This window comes from Mesoplodon densirostris, chromosome 5 (assembly GCF_025265405.1).
Source record: "Mesoplodon densirostris isolate mMesDen1 chromosome 5, mMesDen1 primary haplotype, whole genome shotgun sequence".
Taxonomy (NCBI): Eukaryota; Metazoa; Chordata; class Mammalia; order Artiodactyla; family Ziphiidae; genus Mesoplodon; species Mesoplodon densirostris.
The window spans coordinates 122732078-122740662 of record NC_082665.1 but is presented as its reverse complement, the minus strand read 5'-3'; positions in this window follow the sequence as shown (position 1 = coordinate 122740662).

Sequence of the window (8585 nt, the reverse complement as noted above, 5' to 3'; positions counted from 1 at the left end):
TGGCTGTGTTGGCTCTTTGTTGCTGTGTGCAGGCTTTCTCTAGTTGTGGTGAGCAGGGGCTACCATTTGCTACAGTGCACAGGCTTCTCATCGCAGTGGCTTCTCTTGTTGCGGAGCAGGGGTTCTAGGTGCTCGGGCTTCAGTAGTTGTGGCACGCAGGTTCAGTAGTTGTGGCTTTTGGGCTCTAGAGCGCAGGCTTAGTAGTTGTGGCACACGGGCTTAGTTGCTCCACGGCATGTGGGATCTTTCCGGACCAGGGCTCGAACCCGTGTCCACTGCATTGGCAGGCAGATTCTTAACCACTGCGCCACCAGGGAAGCCCTATTTCTTCTTTAAACATTTGATAGAATTCATCAGTAAAGCCATCTGTGCCAGGGATTTTGTTTGTGAGATTTTAAATTACTAATTCAGTATCTTTACTTGTAGGTTTAGTCAAATACTTTATATCTTCTAGAATTGGTTTTGTTTGTGTACTTCTAGAAATTTGTCCATTTCATCCAAGTCTTCTAATTTGTTGGCATTAAGCTGTCAATAACATTCCCTTATAATCCTTTTAATTTCTATAGGGTAGGTAGTAGTATCCTATTTTCTTTCCTGATTTTGATAATTAGTGCCTTCTCTTGTTTTCTTAGTCAGTCTAGTTAAGGGTTTGTCAATTTTGTTGATCCCTTCAAAGAAGCAAATTAAAATTTTTTTCTCTATTGTTTTTCTGCTATAACATTTATTATTTCATTCCTTCTGCTTGCTTTGGGTTTAGTTTGCTCTTTGTTTCCTAGTTGCTTCAGATGGAAGCTTAGATTTTTGATTTGAGACCTTTTTCCTTTTCTGATACAGGCATCTAAAGTTATACATTTCTAACCACTGCTTTAGATACATCCCATAACTTTTGATATGTTGTATATTTTTCATTCAGCCCAACTTATTTAAATTCCCTTGCAATTTCTTCTTTGACTTATGGGTTATCTAGAAGTTTGTTGTTTAATTTCCGAATATGTGGTGTTTTCTCAGATTTATTTGTTATGGATCTCTAATTTAATTTCATTGTGATCAGAGGACATACTTTGTATAATTTCAATATTCTTTATTTTACTTGTACTTATTTTGGTCTTCAGCATATGGTCTATCCTAGAAAATGTTTCATGAGCACTTGAAAAGAAATGTATATGTTGCAGTTATTGAGTGGAGTGTTCTATAAATAGTAGTTAAGACAAGTTGGTTGATAGTGTTGTTAAAGTCTTCTCTAGTTTTTCTATTAATTATTTAATGTAGGGTGTTAAAATCTGTATTATTGATTGTCTATTTTTCCTTTCATTTCTGCTGGATTTTGTTTCATACATTTTGGGGTTTGGTTCCTAGCTGTATGTATGTATATATATACACACACACATATATATACACATATATATTTATTTATTTAAAAATATTATTTATTTATTTAATTTTTTATTTTTGGCTGTGTTGGGTCTTAGTTGTGGCATGCGGGATATTTCTCGGTGGTGCGCAGGCTCTTCATTGCAGTGTGTGGGCTTCTCTCTAATTGTGGCGTGCGGGCTTTTTTTTTCTCTTCTCTAGTTGTGGCACGCAGGCTCCAGAGCACATGGGCTGTGTAGTTTGCAGCACGCAGGCTCTAGTTGAGGTGCGTGAGCTCAGGAGTTGTGGAGCGTGGGCTTAGTTGCCCCGCGGCATGTGGGATCTTAGTTCCCTGACGAGGGATTGAAACCACATCCCTTGCATTGTAAGGTGGATTTTTTACCACTGGACCACCAGGGAAGTCCCTATATATTTATAATTGTTATATCATCTAGATGTTTTGACCTTTTATCAAAAATGTCTCCAGTAATATTTGTCTTAATTTTGTTTGATATTAATATAGCCACTCTAGGTCTCTTGTGGTTACTTTTTTTTCTTATTTTTTAAAAATTGAAGTATAGTTGATTTACAACGTTGTGTTAACTTCTTCAGTACAGCAAAGTGATTCAGTTATACATATATATATACATTCTGTTTATTTAATATTCTTTTCCATTATGGTTTATCACAGGATAATGAATATAGTTCTCTGTGGTATAAAGTAGGTCCTTGTTGTCTATCCATTCCATATGTAATAGCTTACATCTGCTAACTCCAACCTCCTACTCCATCCTTCCCCCAACCCCCTCCCCCTTGGCAACCACAATTTTGTCCTCTATGTCCGTGAGTCTGTTTCTGTCTTGTAGATAGGTTCATTTGTGTCATATTTTAGATTCCACATATAAGTGATATCATATGGTATTTGTCTTCCTCTTTCTGACTTACTTCACTTAGTATAATAATCTCTAGGTCCATCCATGTTGCTGCAAATGGCATTATTTCATTCTCTTTTATGGCTGAGTAGTATTCCATTGTATATATGTACCATATCTTCTTTATCCATTCATCTGTCGATGGACATTTAGGTTGCTTCTATGTCTTGGCTATTGTGAATAGTGCTGCTATGAACATAGGGGTGCATGTATCTTTTTGAATTACCATTTTATCTGGATATATGCCCAGGAGTGGGATTGTTGGATCATATGGTAATTTTATTTTTAGTTTTCTGAGGAACCTCCATACTGTTTCCTATAGCAGTGGTAACAACTTACACTCTCTTTCAGTTATTTTTTGCATGCTGTATCTTTTCCATCCTTTACTTTCAATCTACTTATATCTTTGAATCCCAGGTGTGTCTCTTGCTGACCTGTAACACAGAGTTGGAGCTTGCTGTTCTATTCAGTCTGATAAAATCTGCCTTTTGAGTAGGGTGTTTAGTCCAATCACATTTAATGTACTTATTGATATAGTTAGAATTTTTTTAGCTATGTTGATTGTTGTTTTCTATATGTCTCATGTCTTTTTTATTCCAAGGAAGTAATGAAATCACGAAGTGCCAGTGTATTTGTAAACTACTTAATTTCTTGCTAAATAAAATATGCGAAATACAGGAAAACAGAAGGACTCATACATCTGTCACTCAGACATAATTTTATTTAATGTTGCAGTATATTTTCTTCCAGAGTTGAATTTTTTTTTCTATTCAGATATTTGCTTGCTTGATTTTTAAAAGAGCTTATATCATACCATTCATACAATTGTATATTTTTATCTCAGGCAGTCTATTATATGCATTTTCCATGTGTTTCAACTAGAGGAGCAGTCATCAGCAGAGAGATAATTGAAGCAGTTAAGCAGAGACCCCCTTAGAAGAGCTTTTGACTCAATGAAATGGTTCTGAGGGCCCTGTTGTTGAAATAAGTGCCCTTGTCAAAGAACTGGACAGGTCCAAGGGTTGCTTTGGAAGGCAAGATGTCTGAGCAGCACCTGTTGCATCATGAGTCTCAGTTATACTTGGTTCTTAGTTTCTTACTTTGTGAAATATAACAGAGGAAAGGCATTGTCTCCTGTATGTTTGGTAAAAATCACCAGTAAAATGGCTGGATTTAGTGTCTTGGAGAAGTGGTATGAACTATATATATATATATATATATTTTTTGTGGTACGCGGGCCTCTCACTGTTGTGGCCTCTCCCGTTGTGGAGCACAGGCTCCGGACGCGCACGCCCAGCGGCCACGGCTCACGGGCCCAGCTGCTCCGTGGCACGTGGGATCCTCCCGGACCGGGGCACGAACCCGCGTCCCCTGCATTGGCAGGCGGACTCTCAACCACTGCGCCACCAGGGAAGCCCTGAACTATATATTTTTTACTGTTGATTATGTGTGTGTACACGTGTGTTCATGTATAAATCTCACATGGTATCAAGCTTATTGATTTTATGGTATTCTAACGTTTTGTCTGCTTGTCTATTAGTTTCTGATGGTGCAGTTGCCAACTTCTCTACATAGTTCCAACAAATTTTGCTTTATGTGGTTAAGTGCACACAAATTCATGAATGTATCGTGACTGTATATCTTCATGGGGGATAGTTTCTTTTATGATTCCTACAAATCACCTCTTTATCTCTATCAGTCCTTCTGGCCTTAAATTCTTATGCCTGACAATTAATGTTATTAGACAAACAATTTGGGGGTTAGTATTTTCTTGGTATATAGTTTTCTTTAGTTGCCTTTCCCCAAACTTTTTGGTGATATTTTCTAACCATATATCTTGCAAACAGCATATAGTTGGATTTCTTTTTTTAAAAATCCAGTCTGAATGTATTTGTTGTGTTGTTGTTGCTTTTTAATAGACAGGCCTAAACCATGTATATTTATTGTGATTAATAATATACTTGGACTTCTTTATACAATCTTATTTGAGTTTCCTATTTATCATAATTTTAGTTTGTTTTTCCTTTTCTTCTTTCTTGCCTGCTAATCTGGTAACTAACTCTTCTCTAGGTCATTTTTTTATCTCTCTCCATAGGTTTGGAAGTCACAGATTCTATTTCTCTTATTTTGGTGAGTCTCCTATGTCTAATATATATACCACTAAGGGACTCTGTCATATTCTAGGCTGTCATAATCTTTTTTTTTTTTTTTTTTTTGCAGTACACGGGCCTCTCACTGTTGTGGCCTCTCCCGTTGCGGATCACAGGCTCCAGATGCACAGGCTCAGCGGCCATGGTTCACGGGCCTGAATGCTCCTTGGCATGTGGGATCTTCCCAGACCGGGGCACGAACCCGTGTCCCCTGCATCGGCAGGTGGACCCTCAACCACTGCGCCACCAGGGAAGCCCTGTCATAATCTTTTAAATAGCCTTTCTATATTTGGGATAATTCCCTGGTCACAGATCCCTCTTCCCCTGTGTAAAACTGAGAACTCAAATTCCCTGCCTCCCTTGCAGCTAGGATGCAGGCCTAGGACACTGGCTCTGCTAACCAGAAGCACGAGTGGAAATGTGAGGATGTGAGGATACAAGCTCTGCACATGGCTCCCACTGTCCTGGTGCAGGTAGAGGCCAATATCCAGTTTGTGGAGGTGGCAGTGGCCGCAAGACTAATTTTCTGACACAGAATTGGCATTGATGCTGATGGCGGGAACAGATGAAGAGAAGTTGAGCTCCTGGCATTTGGTGTTTGATGGGAGCAGCAGCAGTTTCTTTATCACACCAGCTCTATTACATGGTTTAGGGCACTTTTTCTAGAAGCTCAGCCCACGCTTGTTTTTTCAGCTCTCCCAGTGACTCTGGGAGCTGTTGAAGATTGATTTAAGAAGTTCTTGCTTGGATTTTGTTGTTTGCAACAAAAAACTTTAACCAATGTGATAGCTTGTCAAAGTCTAAAATTTAAGACTACCTCACTCCTTCTGAATAAAAAAAGTTGTCTTTAAGTCAGAACTCCTTTCTGTCATTATCTACCACATTTTTAAGGGCTAATAACTTAATTTCACCTGGTTTTAAAATTCCAAAATACGGGTACTTAAAAAAATACTACTGATTTAGATTAACCAAGATATTCACTGATTTATCTGTTTATTCTTCCTTCTCCCACTCACTTATTCCTTTTGGGTTCAGCTTTTTTCTTGTTGGAGTATATTCTTTCGTATCTTTTTCAACAACCATCTGTGAGTCCTAAATTTTAAAAATGTGTTTATTTTATTCTTCCTCTTGAAAGATGGTTTAGCCAGGAATAGAATTCTAGTTTCTCAGGATGGACTCTCAATACACTGAAGATATTTCCCATTGTCTTCCATAGCCTATTGTTGCTAATAAACCTGCTAACAGGTTGACTGTCATTTCTTTTAAGATAACTTGACTTTCCTCAGTGGTAACTCTGAACATTTTATTGTGTTTGGTATTCTCTAATTTCACTTATGTATGGGTCTCAATTTAAAAAACATACTCTGGGGCCTCCCTGGTGGCGCAGTGGTTGAGAGTCCGCCTGCCGATGCAGGGGATACGGGTTTGTGCCCCGGTCTGGGAGGATCCCATATGCCGCGGAGCGGCTGGGCCCGTGAGCCGTGGCCGCTGGGCCTGCGCGTCCGGAGCCTGTGCTCCGCAACGGGAGAGGCCACAACAGTGAGAGGCCCACATACCGCAAAAAAAAGAAAAAGAAAAAAAAAAAAAAAAACAAACAAAAAAAACATACTCTGCTTGAGCCTTAGCAACTTCCTTTGATCTGAAAACTCATTTTTCTTCCAGTCTGACAAATTCTCACGCATCATTTCAATGGAGATTGCTTCTCCTTCATACTCTATTTCCTCCCCTCCAGAAACTCTTTTATGTGTATATGAGGTTTTCCAATTCTATGCTCTAGGTCTCTGAACATATCTTTGCTGCTTTGGCAGTTTATTATATGCATTTTCCATGTATTTCAGGCTCATCATAAAAACCATTTTATAATATAAGGATTATCTGGTTCAAAAGTCATCAATAGTTGTCTACTTCCTATAACATAAGCTACTCTTTTGGCTTTCCAGGTCCTCATGCATCCAGGCCCTGTCATTGATTAGTTGGGTAACAATGGGCACACCCCTTCTTTGGACCCGTTTCCTAACCCAAAAAGGTTACTGAAAATCTTAAATGATGTAATGCATATAAGGTGCTGGCAAATGCCCACCAGGGTTGTAGCACAGTAAGTAAACTTCGGTGTGGCTGCCTAGCTCACAGCAATTACCCTGGTGGTCACATCTACATGACATCTTTCCTCCCACTGTTTTAAACATGAATTCTGAACGGAAGCTGTCATCAATTCTCCAACCTTGCTTCCTTGGTTGTAGTGATTGGCTGAGGCATGGGCACGTGAGTCTAGCCTGATTAGTCATTCCTTGAGACTTTTAAAATTTGATGTTTCCTTCATGACTGCACAGTACTTAAGATGTGAGTTGAGCTGCTGGCTGCAGTAAGGGAGAATGAAAGTGACATTTAGAAAAGGGTGGGGCGATAAGGGTGGGACAGAGAGATTACCAATACCATTCAAGTTCCTGGCGTCATCAGCTTTGATGACATGGGACTTTTCAATACTACAGATTCCTTTAATATTTAAATATTATATATATATATATATATATATATATATATATATATATAATATTTATATGCCAGAATAACCTTATAATAAAGATTTAATAGTATCAGAATTTGAATATGAATCTTATTTCATTTTATTGCTCAATGACATAGATTTCTTATTCCTATTTTTCAGAATGATTGTCACCCTCTCTCCAGCTATGGAAATGTAGTTGGTAATAATAACATTAAATTTGAATGGTTCTGCAGAGTTCCCACAGCGTTTCGTATCATTATCTTATTTGATTGTGTGAGATGAGTAGGCCAGGTAATGTTATGCTTAGTTTTTACAGATAGTGAAATTAAGATGCAAATTAAATGTTGTTCAGGGTGGAGGAGGGTGAGAATCAAGCTGGATATTAAGCATTATCTATTGGGAGCTTGGAACCTTCTATCTGCAAGTTGTCAGGGATGGTGGCTTGTAAAATACTTTAATTAACGTTAATTAGAAAGAGCCCTGAAAACTTTCATTAGCTCAGTCCTAAAACCTATTAAAATGCATACTTGGTCCACAATTTACGTTCATACTCTCAAATGCACTTGTTCTCCCCAAAGTGAATCTTCCCCTTCTTCCTAATCAAGTTCCTGTTATGCTTTTAAATTCTAGAACTTTTAACTCAGAGGAGAGATTTTTGGGGTGGGTTGGGGAAAGAGGGGGATGTTTTAATTCCTGGCTAGACATCCACAGTGCTTAATAGGCTTGTGTATGAATGAGGGTAAATTCTTACACTCCTGGACTAAGAACAGTGTATTGGACATAGCACCTGGGTAATTGTTTACAAAGGTGACTTGTGATCAAAAAGTACTCTAGCAATATTATCACAACACCTCTGTTGCGGAGAACTCAAGTGTTTTCACAATATTAACTCCTTCACCCTCACTGAACTGACAGGAGAGGCGGGGTGGGAAACAGTATTCCTATTTTATGTGCAGGAGTTGATGAAGTAAAGGGGAGAGAGGTACTGAGGATGCAAAGCAAGAGCAGTCTGGCTTCATCATGAGTGTTACCTCACAGCTGTGAGAATCCATTTTAATTTGAAAATATAATTTATGATGAATGTCATTTTAGATAATTGTTTCTATAGAATCAAGTCTTTGGTATGCCAAAGAATATTGGAAGGATCATGCTATTAGTCAGCAGTGTTTTTCGTGTTGCACTCTGATATTTTCATTTTTTATGGGGCTAAAAGAAGCTTTTTGTTATAAGTGCAGCACTATAAGACACTGACAGTCCTGGCATAGGTCCCCTTTTCTCCCGACTGCCATTAGACCCAAATCGATCCTCTAAATAAAGTCTGTCCCAAGAGACACAATTGATGTAGGGAACGGGGAACTTTTTAAAACCAAGCCTGACGTCACACATTCGTGTTCTAACCATCTGTACCTTTTATTAACCAAGGGCTGGAGTCGCCCGGGCGGACAGACACAGGCTCACAGCAGTCTTCTCCCACACAAGCCTGGAATGGCAACAGTGCGCTGCTGCCTAAGAAAGAAAAGCCGTTTCAGAGCTGTGGGGTGGCGTGGGGGCGTGTGTAGCAGGGGAGTCATTCCTCTCCTCCTCCATCCAAGGATGCTATTTATTGGCAATCCAACACATCTTTTTTTTTTTTTTTAATTGATTTCT